This window comes from Miscanthus floridulus, chromosome 12 (genome assembly GCF_019320115.1).
Source record: "Miscanthus floridulus cultivar M001 chromosome 12, ASM1932011v1, whole genome shotgun sequence".
NCBI lineage: Eukaryota > Viridiplantae > Streptophyta > Magnoliopsida > Poales > Poaceae > Miscanthus > Miscanthus floridulus.
Genome location: NC_089591.1, coordinates 31,109,155 through 31,125,459, shown reverse-complemented (window position 1 = coordinate 31,125,459; position 16,305 = coordinate 31,109,155). Strand labels below are relative to the sequence as shown.

At 43.0% G+C, this 16,305-nt stretch overlaps 1 pseudogene; it reads right to left on the bottom strand.

Annotated features, from left to right (window-relative positions):
• Window positions 1–1,690: 1,690 nt before the first annotated feature.
• LOC136495665 (protein ALP1-like) lies at window positions 1,691–14,044 on the bottom strand (annotated as a pseudogene).
• Window positions 14,045–16,305: the final 2,261 nt, after the last annotated feature.

Here is a 16,305-nt window from a genome sequence, read left to right as displayed (position 1 = left end):
TGAATACAAACTGAACTGACATGTTGCAATTTGCACTTGCATTACATTGCATGGGACTGAACTAACAATCTGGAGTTTATGTTTTTTGCAGGAACCAAGGGCTTCAAGTGCAGCAGGAAGAGGAAGAGGATATTTCACAACCATATTGACACAGGAAGCGGATGATGATTTGGAAGTGCTGAGGCAGCAGGATGCCACTCCAAGTACTGGCGGCAAAGGATCATCCAAGCGAGGCAACAACTACACTAATCTTGAGGATATCCAACTTTGCAAATCTTGGATTCATATCAGCAATGACCCTATCATAGGGAATAACCAGCCAGGGAAAACTTATTGGGAGAGGATCGGAAATGATTTCCACAGCAATAGGGACTTTGAGTCCGATAGGACCCCCAATTCACTCGAGCATCGCTTTGGGATCATACTAAAGGAGTGCATGAAATTCCAAGGCTACTACGAGGAGGTCGAGCGTCATCATCCAAGCGGCATTCCATACAAAGAGCATGTAATTGGTTCATCCCATACCTTGTCATTGCTATATATCTTGACATTGCTATATATCTAATCATGCACTTGATCTTTGATGCAGCTGCTTGAAGCCCAGGCAAGGTATGCCAGAAAAGCGAAGGGCAAAAATTGTTAATTCGAACATTGCTGGCTCACGTTGAGGCATACTCAAAAGTTTGAATCAACACTTGAAGGCAACAAGAGGCCATCCAAGTCCAGAGAGCTCAACCCCCAGTAGGAAGTGAACAAGACGATGAGTCAACCGCCCAAGGCCAAGAGAGCTCCTCAGTCCCTTCTGCCAAGAAAGCCCGACCTCCGGGTAGAAAGCAATCCAAAGAGAAGCTGAAAAAGAATGAAGGAGATGACGAGTACAAGGATATGATGCAAAACTTGATGGTAATGAAGACCGAGGAACATAAGATGAAGAAAGAAAGGTGGGAGAAGGATATGATGCTTGAGCAGCGTAGGATTGAGATGGAGGAGCAGCGGCTGCAGTGGGAGCAGGAACAGAAAATTATGTTTTGTGATGTGACCACCATGGACGATGATCAAAGGGCATATGTGTTGGCCAAGAGAGCGAAGATTGCGAAGGCGATGAGTGCTAGTGTAGGCGAGACTGCTAGTGGTGAGAGTGGAGTGTAGGTTTGGTGAGAGTGGAGTGCTAGTGGTCATTTCTTAAGTTTATGTGAACTTATGTCTGTCTCTATATCTGGATGCTAGCTGAATGTGAACATCTATCTAGATGCTAGCTGAATGTGAACAACTATCTGGACTGCATGTGACTGCTGTTTTATTTTAAGCCACATCTATTTCATATTTTTGTGCTATCTGTCTTTAGTTCTTGAATGTAGTCCAGAAAGAAGCAGCATCCTGAAAGGTGAAAACTGGAGTTTGGCATATCCTGAAATGTGAACAGCTATCTGACTGCTGTCTTTAGTTCTTGAAATTGTTTCTAGGGGTATGGGTGTGCAATTGTTTCCGATTTTTGGGGGTATGGGTGTGCAATTGTTTCTGATTTCTGAGGCACAAAATCAGTGTGGGAAATGAGTGTTTTTCTACTATGGATACCCTTCTGGTACAGAGCATGGAATAGAGGCTAGCCTATTCTTTCTGTAGAAAGATGGCAATGCACCAGAGAATAATTTTTAACATTACAAGACAGGGACAAGCTTGAAATCTATCACTAGCTTGAACTATGAATTGCCCACAAGTGCTCTACAAGATCATCACGAAGTCGCTCATGTGAAGACCTATCCTCAATCTCGTCGTGTATCTTCAGGAAGTCCTCTAGCACAAGCGGATTACGACGTTGGTAGTGCATAGGTTGCAACATAGGGACACCCTCCTGATGGTAGTTAAAATCATCTTCCTCATCTCGCTCACCCTCAATGATCATGTTGTGCAAGACTACACAAGCTTGCATTATGTACCATAGATCTTCCTTATGCCACATTCTTGTAGGACCCCACACAATTGCAAAGTGAGCTTGGAGCACCCCAAACGCTCTTTCCACATCTTTCCTCGCTACTTCTTGAGCCATTGTGAAGTGGATCTTCATGTTGCCCTGTGGATGTTGAAAAGCTTTGACAAACATTGCCCAGGCTAGGTATATCCCATCAGCAAGATAGTACCCCATTGTGTACTTGTTTCCATTGACCATGTATTCCACTTGTGGTGCCGTCCTAGAGGTCAGACTTTGGAAGAGTGGAGAGCGGCGCAAAATGTTGATATTATTTAGAGAACCTAGAAGGCCGAAGAATGCATGCTAGATCCATAGATCTTGTGATGCAATGGCCTCAAGGATCATGGTTGGCCCATCTTCTTTCCCTTCGTATGCTCCTTTCCAACCTACTGGGCACTTGTCCCATTTCCAATGCATGCAATCAATGGAACCAAGCATTCCTGGGAACCCTCTTGCACTATTAATTGCCAACAGCCTGGCTGTGTCCTGGGCATTGGGGGCCCTCAAGTATTCTTCACCAAAGACCTCGACGACAGCCTTCACAAAATGTTTCAGACACTCAATGATTGTGCTCTCTCCCATCCTCACATACTCATCCAAAAAGTTGGCCAAAATACCATAGGCAAGCATCCAAATGGCGGCAACAACCTTCTATATGGGAGAGGCGCCAAGAGTTCTGATGGCATCGGGCTTCTGACGGAAATAGTCATCATGAGACTCCACTGCATCCACTATCCGCAGAAAGAGCGACCTGGACATCCGAAACCTCCTTCTGAAATGTTTCTCACTGTATACACACTGGTCCGCGAAGTAGTCTAGGTAGATGCGATTGTGACCTTCAGAAATGTTCCGTGGCACTTTGCGGCGACCCAGCAACGATCCACGAAACTTTTTCTTGTGCTTGTTTCTCCTTGAGCCCTCAAGAAGATCAGCAATGATGAAGAGGTCGTCATCATCAGATTCATCCTCTTCATCCCACCCTCGACGAGCTCTAGTTCCAAACCTTGACATCTGCCATAGCAACAAAAAAAGGGAAAAAGTTAACAGAAAAGTTTGTATTGCTATTGCTTTCTTCTACCTATAAAAAGTGTAATCTTTTGATTTCGACATCTCATCTTCCACCTTAGTGCAACAAGAACAAATTCAAGAGACAGAACAAAACTGTCTCTTTTGTACTCATTAGCTTAAAGTCCTGTACTTGCCGCAACCCAATCCTGTAACAGGATTTTTTTTAGAAAAAGTGTTTAATGGTTCGACAAGCTAAGGTTCAGGTTGTACTTTCACCTTGCCTTTTCATGACTACTACATAATAGGAAGTCTGGAACTGGTCTAATTGGTTATAGATATGGAGTTTCTGAACCTTTCTCCTCCATGTTTCTACTACTTTCTGATCGCCATTTGTGGGATGGGTGCTAGTCTATTAGATAAGTCAGTAGTATCATTTGTACCATAACTTATCCACAAGTTGTTAGGTCATCTCGCTTAATTACCAACAAATCAATCAGTTAATGGTCCTAAATTTTTTATCAAATAAAAAAACAAGAACAAATGGAGTTGGGCAGGGGCGTGAAGGCCGGGACAGGCCGGGACAGGGGCATCGATGCGCGAAGGCTGGGACAGGCATGGGAGGTCCAACATAGAGGAAAGGAAGGGCCTTGGGCAGGGGTTGCTCACTAGGGCTCGTGAAGATGTCGTTCGGGTCGTGGTTCATGGCGAGCTGGGACGTGGCTGGGACGGCGTAGCGCGAGGGCGTCGCACGGCGAGGTGGTTCCAGCGGTCGATGTCGAGGCGGCTTCGTGTGGTCCAGGGGCTTCGGCTCGCCGTCAGTGGCGTGGATCAGGCGAGGCACCGGAGCTGGCGGCGCGTGGGCGGGGCGCATGTGTGGGGCGCCGGCGGCGCGTGTGTGAGGCGTTCTTGGGCTGGAATAGGGTGTTGGGCTAGAGTTGGAAGCAAATTTGGGTCCCTATTTTTTGCAGGCCAACATGCAAATGAAAAAAATAGAGGCCCAATTTGCATGCTGGGCTGGAGTTGCTCTTAGGGGCATTGTTGTAAACTTGTAAAACTGAGTCCCTTTACGGTAGTTTGCCGGCCGAGCGAGGGAAAAAAAGACTCCTTTTCAACTTTTCGCGATTCTGGGAGGTGGCGGCTCTGCTCCGGGCGGCGGCGCGCGCACAGGCTGGTGCGGGCGGTGGCGGGCCACTAGCACGGGAAGGTCGCGCGCAACGGGCGGCAGCGACAGGCAGCTGCTTCGGCGAATCGGCGGGCGGCCGCGGCGGGCAGCCGCGGCGGGCGGCCACGGCGAGCAGCTTCGGCGGGCGACTGCGGCGAGTGGCCACGGCAGGCGGCGGTCAAAGGGCAGCCGCGGCGAGCAGTGAGCAAGGAGCAGCCACGACGAGCGGATCCTGCGAGGCTACGACCTGCACTGCTGCATGCCTAGAGTCTGTGCTTTGCTTTGGGGGGCACCGGCAAGAAGCTTCTCGACCACCCTACTCTGACTTGATTAGCTACTTACTAGTAACTAGGATCGTTCAAACAGTCAGTCAGCAATGCATACTTCTTTCCTAGTTGAGTGGATCTGCGTAGCAGAGCCCAATCTTCTACCACAAGCTCTGACCTGACTTATTGTACTTGATTCACCCATGTAAATAGACAAGGGCTTTCATCCCATAAAAGAGAAGTGAGTCCGCATGTCGACAAATGATTTGGAATTGGAACTGGCCACAGAGGAAACCGAAGCCCTAACTCCCCATTCTTTCTATCTTACATCGCCATCGAGCCCTGGCTGTAGAGTCATAGGTTTCTAATCGCAATGGATTTATGTTTTCTTTGGCTTTTCCATTCGCTTTGTTCAACCCTGATCTGGATAGATAGCTCGGCTTCTATTAGCTGAGAATGGTTTTGTCAAGGAAAGGTTTCGCTATACAACAACAATGAACTCACTTCTGATCAAATTGGATGAATCGGTAATCTTTCTCTGTCTTGTGAGAGAGAGTCACTTGCTGTATTGAGAGCGGGTGGGTGACATGCATTAAGCGAAATCAGTTGTTATGTTTTTGATCTTCTTTGTGCGAGCTTGACTGAGGAGACGTGTTTGGCTTGGATGATACCGCTATGCTCCTATTCACTTTCAGAGACCGCTCTGAGTTTGCCGCAGGCAACCCTTTCACTAAGAACATTTTCGCCATTAACGAAATGCCACTATTCCACAATGCTTCTTTGATTTATGTGTAGGAGCGGTAGTAGTGAAGAAAATGGAGGGAGAAGAAAGAAAGCGATGTGACACGAGAATAGATCTCATCCGATAGCCAGCCATGCCATTAGATAGATCCGCTCTGAGTCTTCTGCAGGATGTGATCCGCTTGGTCTTGTGATAGGGGCTTGAGGAGGAAGAAGAGGGGATTTCTGAAAAAAAGAATGAATCTCCTTATTTATAGGGAACAGGACGTGTGACTTCCTCAAACGAAACGAATGTGGCTTTCGTGATAAGGCAAATCCTTCGTTCGGTACAATCAACATATTGAATCTACGCTCGCTCGGCTCGGTGCTGAATGAACTCCTTCATTGATTTCGGGAAGTCCAGGGTTGGTACCGCTTCTTAGTGAAAGGTAGGTTGTTAATGATACCGCTTAGTCAATATAGGTTAAATGCAACGACCAATTGACATATAGTACTGTGCTTAATTAAGTTAAGTTCGCTATTCTAGTGTTATGTTCAGTTCACTGTCTCCACTCCACTATTCTTATTATCTTACGTAATAACTTGCCTCTTCTTTAATTGATTGGAAAGCTGGTCAATAAAATGCCCCAATGGTAAATCCATTGAGTAGCAGCTCGTATCCAAGGAAAAGAGAGCGTTGCAACTTCTTTCAAAGACTTTCCGATGTAGTCGCGTAGCTATTGCTTCTGTTCCAGGAAAGCATACGGATGTTTCTTACTTCTATGTTCTGATTGAGCTGAATCCTAGGTTGTTATGGATCAATGCTAAAGCCATCCTTGAGAACACAATCCCTAGCAATCAATTCTACTTAGTTCAGTTATTCAGCTTTCCAAAGGGACTCACCTACATTCTATCCGCAACATACTGGTATCCATATCTTTTGTTGGGAATATCCGATTCGTACTGGTAACTGAAGAATATCCGAAGCAGCCTTATCCGATCCAAGTCTTATCCATATCTGCTTCGTACCCGCGCCATTTTGCAAAAGTAAGCCCAATAAATATCTATCATGATTTGTGCAATTCAGCCTCAACGTCCATAGAATAAAAGTGAAATAAAAAGCGTCCGCGGAGCGCCTCAGTGGAGCAATGTTTCCTCAATGAAATCCAATTTGTGCTTGAGATGTGCAATAATGTATCAAGAACGCTTCAATCGGCTTCAGCTGGTTCTAACCATCGATAGGTGGATAACTTCCACCAGAGTGTTGCTGCAACTCACACCGAGGGACAGGGGGTGTCGGTTCAGACTTCCTATTGCCAAAGGTACAATAAAAAATGTGCAAAACTAGTCCCCAGATCATGTGGTTGATGGTGCATGTGGTAGCCCTGGGCAAGCTTGTTGTATAAAAAAGAATCTTGAGAAAGATAACAACTGTTATAAAGTAAATACGTTAGTTGGGTTGGTTTAGCTGGTTTATTGGGCTGAGTGGTAAAAGGCTATTCAATTTGGTCGGGTAAAGGATGGTTGACTCCCAACTGTCAAAGCGGTATGTCTTCACAAGAACGAAGGCCCCGAACTTGGGATTCCGTGTGAGTAGCGACTTAAAAGATCGAGTTGTTGAAGCGAAATCTACGAACTAGTTTCTGAGCAGTCGTGAGTCAAGTGGAATAGGCCTAAAATGCGAATTAGGATGAAAGACATCTTGCTTCAAGACTTCCATAATATACTCATATGTTTGAACTGAGAGAGCTTCATTTTCCAATAGTGCCAGGACCTATGTTCCATATCCATTATCTTTTCCTTGTCCTTCTTGTCGAATAGAAAGCAAATATATGTTCTGCGATAAAGCATATGTCCTATATTTCTATCTTTCATTCATCTTACCATACTTCTTATTTCCTCTGACTATAACCTGAACCAGCCAGAGTTCAAATTCCGATCGGAAAAGTGAAACGTATCTTCCTTAGTGAAGTAGAGCGTTTCAAAAATTCCATGCATCGCCGGCTCTCACCAGTCCCGATGCAGGTAGAGTAGGACATGTGCGTTACCAAGCATGGCTTAAAAGGCTTTTCTTGGTGCGTTCACTACTCGAAACGGGTCCTTCCTCTATCAAATATCCCTAACTAGCTTTCCAAGCCAGACGCGTTATTTCCAAGTTTCCTTGGGTAAGTGAAGAGATGAAGTCCTCTTCTTCACAGTGAAAGTAGCTCAAGCAGAAAGCAAGCAACTACACAGGATCACCAAAACGTTGTTTTTGTGCCTATGTTCACACTTCGTTCCTGCTCAACTGTGCTTTTTAGTTAAAACAAGCAAATTCGTTTGGTGTAGTTGAAATAATAGAATTGGAACTTGTTTGGTCAAGTAATGGAAACTCAATCAAACTCATAATTGTGTCAATGGAATCTTTTCCTTTTTGTTTAAATATTCACTTAAGACCATTCCAAGGCTCCTTTTCGCCATGCATAAACTAAACCAACAACTAGGATAAGCACAAAAATGAAAGCTTCGATAAAAACGGATACACCCAATACGTCGAAACTCATTGCCCAAGGGTAGAGAAAGACCGTTTCCACATCAAAAACAACAAAAACTAGTGCTAACATGTAATAGCGTATTCGGAATTGTAACCAAGCCCCCCCATGGGTTCTATACCCGATTCATAACTAGAAATCTTTTCTGGTCCTTCACTAACCGAGGCTAAAAGTCCTGAAATCAAAAATACCAAAAATGGGAATTCGCAAAATGGAGAAAATCATTGCAGTCATTATAAGAAAGTCTAGGGACTTAGAGCATATCCTATTTGAAGGAGGATGGAATTCAAATCTGGTAAGGGATCCTTCCTTCTATTGATTTGATCAAAATTCTTTTTTCTTTTCCTGTCTCTATGATTTTCGATGAATGAGCCTATGGTAATGCTTTTATCTCTATTCTATGTCGGAATAGACCGTCGAGTCTACTAATAAGGAAAATCAAACTATACTAAAGGAAACATAAGATATCCATCCTAAAATGGAAAAAAATACGTATATATTAGGGACTATACGGATTCGAACCATAGACCTTCTCGGTAAAACAGATCAAACGGATTATTATCGAAATGATTCGAACTGTTTCAAAGACCCAACATGCATTTTTCTACATTTGGCTCTTTCATCAACTGATGTAAAGATCAATTAATCCACCATAGTTTTTCTTTAGGGAAAGATAATAAGATGGCTCCCTGTGCTCTGATTGATTATTTGTCTTATGATCTATCTAGGAGCAATACCAAAGTGTTTCAAAGGAGGATTACCTTGACTTAGGTCTGCCTCCAGCCTAAATGAAATCAACCTAAGTGAAATGGAGTCTCTATCGTTCCGCTGCAAGAGTTTACTATGAGACTTCATACACCTTAAAGTTCATAGAACGAAAAGAAGTTTTTTGGAGGCCCTTATCCTCATTACGCCTAGCATTGAGTGGGCTGGATATTTACCTTATCAACTAGCAAATCAATAGGGGTTCTATTTGATTAAGCACTTGAATTGGCACCTGAATCAGACTAAACCGACTGTTTGTCAGGCTACTATTCTCCTATTCTTTCGAATCCATGAAGTAAGACATTGATTTTGCAATAAGGTCAATTATGTTCATTACATAATAAGTTCCCTTGAAAAGCATTGGCGCATGCAAATCACCCAATCATATCAGGATGGATCCAATGGGTGTGATTTTTGTCTGTATTGATCACTTACCTACGCTATAAGAAGAACGGCATCATGGAAGAGTTTGGTGTCCAAAGCCACACCTTCTTTCCCCCATAGGAACAAAGGTCAGGAGCTGTCGGCAGGGCGCTGCATTCAATCTGACTGATGGCTCAAGATAAGTTGGAGACGTACTTTAGATAGATAATTTATGTATTTCGCTATTTCGAATACCAAAACTCAAGCAGTGCTAATTTGCTAATCCAAGCCTTATCAATAATACCAACACGCCAGTCTGATCCAAGATTAGCAACCTCTCTTTCTCTCATAGAGAGAACCTCACTGACGCATTCAGGGCTCTGCAGTTGAAGCGTTCCTACCATCCATATATAGGGAATACACACCGTCGGCTTGTCGATCCGGGATCGCCTAGGATCGGGTGGAAGGTCGGAGAAGCCAGTCTTCAGTGGTGCTTCCTTGGCAGGCGGATAGTAGATCAGAGAGGCAGGCCAGTAGAATATGGAGTGGTTTTCGTTCTCTTGTTATTTTTTATGGCTATAAGTCTTTCTGTCTTGGATTCGTAATGTTTGGCCATTAGGTTTGAATTGCCTTCTCTTTCTGTCTTGGATGTGAATTCTTTTACTTATCCTAAAATTAGGAGAGTCGTTGATATGGTCTTTCTTGGCTTTGGCTTTCAAAGTGCAGGTTGAAAAGAGTGCTCCATATCCATATATGTGCTTGGAGGGAAGGCCACATCTTTAATTGTATTCTTTTTGAGGTCATCCTCTTCAGCCTGTGTTAGTAGTGCTAGTTTTGAGTTTCTTTTTCTTCCCTACTTAGGGGTTCTATAGAAAGGCTTAGAGGATCCTATAGTGTCAGTTTATGTTGGAATTGCTTTGCTCTTTTCTTTACAGCTTAAGCAAATAAGCTTGAAAGAAAGTGCTTTTATTTGAGTTGAAATGAAAGAAGAAATCGTCTATCTAGACAGAGTATGTGTATTATTCGGTCCATGCTTGCCCTTCTAGGCCCTTTAGATCTATATCTATCTTACTATCGAAAAGGGTTTTAGGAGGAGCAGAGCAAGTCGCGTTTACAGCCAGCAGTTCTTATGGGATAGATTCCTTTTTTCAAAATACTGATGTGACTTTGATCAACTCATTCTACTCGTTGATTGCCTCACACGCACCTTTAGTTTACTTATCTTTTGAAGTGGAAATAGCAATAGAAATAGGAAGACTATCATCATTGCCGGAGCTATTCCATTCCCGCGTAACCCTTGCTTTTCAGGGGAGGAGGTTCACCATCAGAAAGGCATGGGACAACAAACTCTCTTAAAGCTTTCTTCGAATAAGTCTTTCGCTTGACTTGGCTTAACGGCTTTAGTTCTGTAAATGCTTTCGTATGAAGCTTGAGTCAAGTCTAGTCTCATGCAGTGAAGATCGTCAAGCAATCATTGCTCGTCTCTCCGAAACCTATTGATAAGGAACGCGTTCAAGTGTATGGAATAATAAAACCTTTCACGTATTTGTTAACATAGCGTTGGACGATTGATTCCTCTCTTTCTCCATGGCCTGCTTCCCATAACTGGCCTTACTAAAACTTACGAAATGATAATTTTCCTAAATTTCCGGTTAACTGCTGACTTTCTTTGCTAGCTCACCCTCTGTCTTCAGGAGGAAAAGCTTGCTTGAGTACCTTACTTGAAAACAAACCGCTTGAGCTGTAACCGAAACAGAAAGGTTTGATGAGCCGCTGCTTGCTCTCTAACTGCTCTTACCGCTTCTTCTTCTTGACCTCTGCTCACTGCTGCCAATGCTGTGACTGCCGCCCCTATCTCTAAAGCTGCGGATTACAGCTCCTGATTCAAGCTGTTCAAAGTCAGAAGTATGAGTCTTGTTTGTGACATTCAATTCCAGAATGAACATTCAAAGGAAAAGTAGTATGGGACAGCCTGCAGCTTGCTATTACTGACTAGCGGCTGCCGACCGAAGAACTGAAGATCTTCAATCTATGTTTGAGTGCTCTTGCGAAAGAAAAGAATTTCGAATGCTAAAATTACTTAAAAAAATAGGATAGGATCGCGGATTCCATATATTTTTCTAGAAAGAAAGATACTGTACTCCGCACAGGCTACACCGCATCCTTCAAAGCCATTTAATGCCTTCTTGCCTGCCTTCAGTTCATGCCTTCAGGCCGGCCTGCTCTTGCCTATGAATGAGATGCCTACTTCCCATTAAGTAAAAATACCTCATAGACATATTTGAGATAATACTTAGTTAGTTTAAGAGAAAGATAAAGATGGCATGAGACAATGCTGCAGATGAAGGGAAAATGAGCAGCAACGCTGCAATGAGGAGAGAGGAGCAGTGAAGGGCACGGGAAAGAGCCATCTTATGTTCATGTACGCTGTAAACTTGAGACATCTCTGAGGTCGCATATATTCCCATGTAGTAGGTGCTAGCATGCAAACTGTGCCTGCATACGTTGCCTGTACTGGCTGATGTACCTTTGACATGGTCATTGGTCTGACAGCTTCAGCACAACGCGAGGACAAACATGAAAGCGGTTCAGAGGCAACTGGGGTGACACCGTACAATCTCAATGGGAAGATTTTCAGATCACGGTAGTCCAGGGCAGCAGTCAGATATGCTTATCATGTGTTGGCTAAGGGTAGTTCAAACCCTATATAGGGCGTTTTCGTTTAGTAAGTAGTGAGCTATATTTCTACTATGGTGAAATGCATGTATACGCGTTCTTTATTTGCTATTCAAGCCCATCTGCTTTTATTTGCTTTCTGTTCGGTATAAAATGCTAGACCTTTTCTAGCTAGGGCAAGGCTGCAACCACATGCATGTACTGAACTCATGATGCATTATATTCCATCTTGGCCAGTACTCATCCTTTTATTTGCTCACAGTCAGAATCACTACTGCACTTCCTTTTCGTCCGCAATCTTTCTTTGTTTTAAATGGTTTAGTTTCTCCATTTCTAGATTAGAATCATTATTATTATTGGAACTTTCTTAGGTTGCAACTAACTGTACTAATTTCTTGGCTTCCTTCGATCTGTTCTGATTTTGAGATGAGATTGATCCGTTGTGCCTTATTTCTTGAAAGCAGAAGGAGCTTTACCCTTAGAGTGAATGAACGAGCCTAGGAAACCAACCAATACACTAATCCCGGAGCGAGGACTATCATGAGGAGGAAAAGGTTACTATTCGTGGTATCGCTCAGAGGACTATCATGAGGAGGGTGTATCCCAGGGAGAGTGATAGAGAGGTTCAAAGTGACAGACTGTAAATCTGTTGAAGGTATCCTTCTACGTAGGTTCGAATCCTACCTCTCCCACTAACGAATCTCTTTGTAGAAAAACAATCAAGGAATAGAAAGAGAACCAAAACAAAAGACGGAACTACGGGTGAGAGAAGGAAACTGTCCATAGTCCTTAGAAGGAAACTGTCCATAGTCCATAGTGAAATCGAATAGGTCCACTCAGGAAAGGCTATCTCAACTCCGATATTCTTCCCTCTCCGAGAGGAAACAATATCTCTCTCTAGAATGATAGAGTTCCCTGTTGGTTTCATTGCTTTGGAGTACAGTGTTTACCTGTAATACCAGATCCTTTACGTATTCTCGATTGATAGCGTATTCTCGATTGATAATTATTCGCTCCCGAAGTGGTGCACAACCTAGGGAGTATCCAGACTCGGTCCTTACGTCGGCGTTGGTTATAGAACTTGTTTGGATTGTTTTCAGCAAATAGGACTGATGGGTTGTAGAATAGGATTGTTTGTTTAGGGAAAAGAAGAATGTATTTCTCTTAGGAAAGAATTGAATCAAAGACATCAAGATGAATTCTCGACGAATTCCCAAGAATAGTCTTAACTCTCTTTTAAGTCCTCTATTCTCCGTTCCTGATACCCAGCCAGGGTATCACTCACTCTCCCAACCATCCGGACTGGTATCTCAAGGTTAACATCTTATTATGCTATGCTGGTAAAACCAACGCTTTGGTCGCTATAAGGCTTGCTACCATGATGGCTGTGCAGGTATTCACTAGAATAAGCATCGTAGCAATATTATTCTCATTCTCCAAGTCGAAGTGGGCCACGTTGGCGTTCAAGTCGACAATCTCCTTAAAGGTTGGATCTTGCTGAAATGTACTAATAACAGTATTCATTATGTCTTTCTTGATCAAGAAAGTAGCCCTCTTGTAACCATCAATAACCGCATCCGGGTTCTTAAAAGCATTAACATTAGCCAATGGGTCACCTATTTCTTGGGGAATCCCAATATCCGGGGGGTAATCAAACGGAATATACCTATACCAAACTACAACTCCTATCCCCGATAATACAAGGATATTAAAGAAACCCCAGACAAACTTATGGATTGATTTGTCAAAAGTGCAAGTTCTAACTTGTGTTATGCTACTAACAAATCCATGATGCACAAGAGATTTACATCCGCTTCCCATTTGAGTATAATGGAAGTATCTAGAAAACAAATCACGATGGCCGCTGCTGCAGCACAGAGACATCAATCCTAATTGTCTTACGAGCTTTTGAAACCTACTTTTTAGATAAGGTTTATTTAGTTTCAGAGCCCATTGTTTCTCTTCCCCTTCTAGATCATTCCACCTATGACTATTACTATAATGTATCTCATCCCGAATTGGGGATACAATATTCTGAATATTGACTGCTGATAAGCTAAACATAGTAGTAATTTGATTTAGTTCATTTATTTGAGCTATAAAATGTCGTATATAACGAATCAAATAAGATAGACAGATTCGTGTGAAATAAAGAACCACACAATTAAATGCCCACGTTGTTATATATCCGAATATATCTGACATATTTATCCAACTGAGTATATAATCCATCGATGTCCCACCAAAATAGAGTAATTGTTTCAGAATGATTTTGTCAATCACACTGGCAAAATTAACTCAACAAACTAGACAACCAGGAAGTTCCTGCCCGATTCTCAATACCGGAATCTCCAGGTAAACTAGAACCTACAGAATCCCCAGGGAAACTAGAACCTGTTGAACTATCACCACTAGTTGAACTATCACCACTATCACCATCGTTTGAACGATATCCTCCAAAGATACTAGCGATTATTCCAATCCAATCTTTTAACCATTCCTCAATCTCTGTATTGGATTCACTATCTAATTCTGAGCTAGATTCCTCATTTGATCCTGAATCTTTAGAATCCAATTCCACCATAATATTAGTATTGTCAATGATGTGATTCAATAATGAATCCAAATCATCGATGTAATTTATAAGAAATTGTTTTAAGAAGTTTAACATGATATCTTTGTTATTCTTTCTTGTTGTTACGTTTTGGTTGGATTTTGACTGAGTTCACTTATTGTTGTTAAAGGAGACTCAGTTTACCAGAAATAAGATAAAGTCTCTATTCTTTATCATTTTAGTTAGAATTCCTAACATTTTACTTAGAATTCCTTTACGAATCAGAATAGACTATTGATATTCGGGAGTACACCGACTGTTACACAGAAACAGACCAATACACCCAAACTTATTGATTTAACCCATTTACTATCCTTAATCGTAGGATTCTCCCATAAACCAGGGATCGTATTATCATCATCAGGCAATCTTGCCCACTCTTGATAAAAGGCATCCTCTCTATACTCTAAACCCTAATCGGGGAGAAGTCACTCTTCTAAGTGCTATATACGTGCAAAGGATTTCCTCGGGCCAGACAGACATTGGTCCTCGAGTGTAAAGGTAGAAGGGAGCTTGACTGCAAGACTCACCCGTCGAGCAGAGACGAAAGTCGGCCTTAGTGATCCGACGGTGCCGAGTGGAAGGGCCATCGCTCAACGAATCAAAGTTACTCTAGGGATAATAGGCTGATCTTCCCCAAGAGTCCACATCGACAGGAAGGTTTGGCACCTCGATGTCGGCTCTTCGCCACCTGGAGCTATAGGTGGTTCCAAGGGTTGGGCTGTTCGCCCATTAATGCGGTACGTGAGCTGGGTTCAGAACGTCCGTGAGACAGTTCGGTCCATATCCGGTGTGGGCGTTAGAGCATTGAGAGGACCTTTCCCTAGTACGAGAGGACTAGGAAGGACGCACCTCTAGTGTACCTAGTTATCGTGCCTACAGTAAATGCTGGGTAGCCAAGTGTGGAGAGGATAACTGCTGAAAGCATATAAGTAGTAAGCCCACCCCAAGATGAGTGCTCTCTCCTCCGACTTCCCTAGAGCCTCCGGTAGCACAGCCGAGACAGCGACGGGTTCTCCACCCATACGGGGATGGAGCGACTAGAAGTATGGAAATAGGATAAGGTAGCTGGCTGAGACGAGCCGTTTAAATAGGTGTCAAGTGGAAGTGCAGTGATGTATGCAGCTGAGGCATCCTAACGAATGAACGATTTGAACCTTGTTCCTACATGACCTGATCAAATCGATCAGGCACTTGCCATCTATCTTCATTGTTCAACTCTTTGATGAAAAGAAAAGATGAAAAAACCAAAAAAAAGCTCTGCCCTTCCATCTCTTGGATAAATAGAGAGGGAGGGCAGAGTCCTTTGGTGTCCCTTCCAGTTAAGAATTGGGGCTTCACAATTACTAGCCAATATTTCTCTCATGCCTTTTCTCGTTCATGGTTCGAAAATCGCTATTCCACCTTTTAGGTTTAGGTATCGTGAAAAGTGATACCTGTGAAGATCGTGCATTTTAGTCACATTCAGATCCATTTTTCGAGTCCATGATATAACCAAATTGGATGGATCTTCCACCCGTTTAGCTAAGAAAGAATAGATGCAGAGGTGGATAATAGACAATGATAGTGCATTTTCCTCTTGTTTTTGTACTTTTCCATCAGCTCGTGGAACAGAACTGAATGGAGCAGCAGAGTCGGAAAAGAAAGATACCTGAAATTTCGCCTTGGTTTCACCGAATTTAGGTTGGCTCTTTTAACAAATTAATGAACGAAATAAACAAATATAGGGTCCTGAAAGATGGGTAAGTATAGGTATCCTGCTCCTAATGAATGATTTCTCGTTGTGGGTTGGCACCAAGGCTAGGGATAGACAATGAATGGTGGTATTAGCCATGGATTACATGTAGTCTCATCATTTACCCATCTTATGGAAGGCATTAACCAGCTCCTCAACTCTCAAGCGGCTTCCTCTCTCTCCGTTGATGTTGCCCGACCCTTTTGCCATAGATATACTGGATGAAGCTCCTGCGCAGTAACCTAAATCAATGGAGAAGGTAAGGACCGGCATAGGATAGAGAGTGGAATCATCCGCGTATCTATTATTAGTTGAGAACCTTAAAAGGAGCTATTGTGACCAATCTTTTTTGCTTTTATTTCGACTTTATTAGTTAGGCACAAGGTTGACACTAAACAATATCTAGAGGGAACACGCATTGCATCTATCCTTCCAAAACAAACCTACTTCTTTGACTAAGCCGTAGAAATGCTTCATACTTGCTACCCTTGCGGAA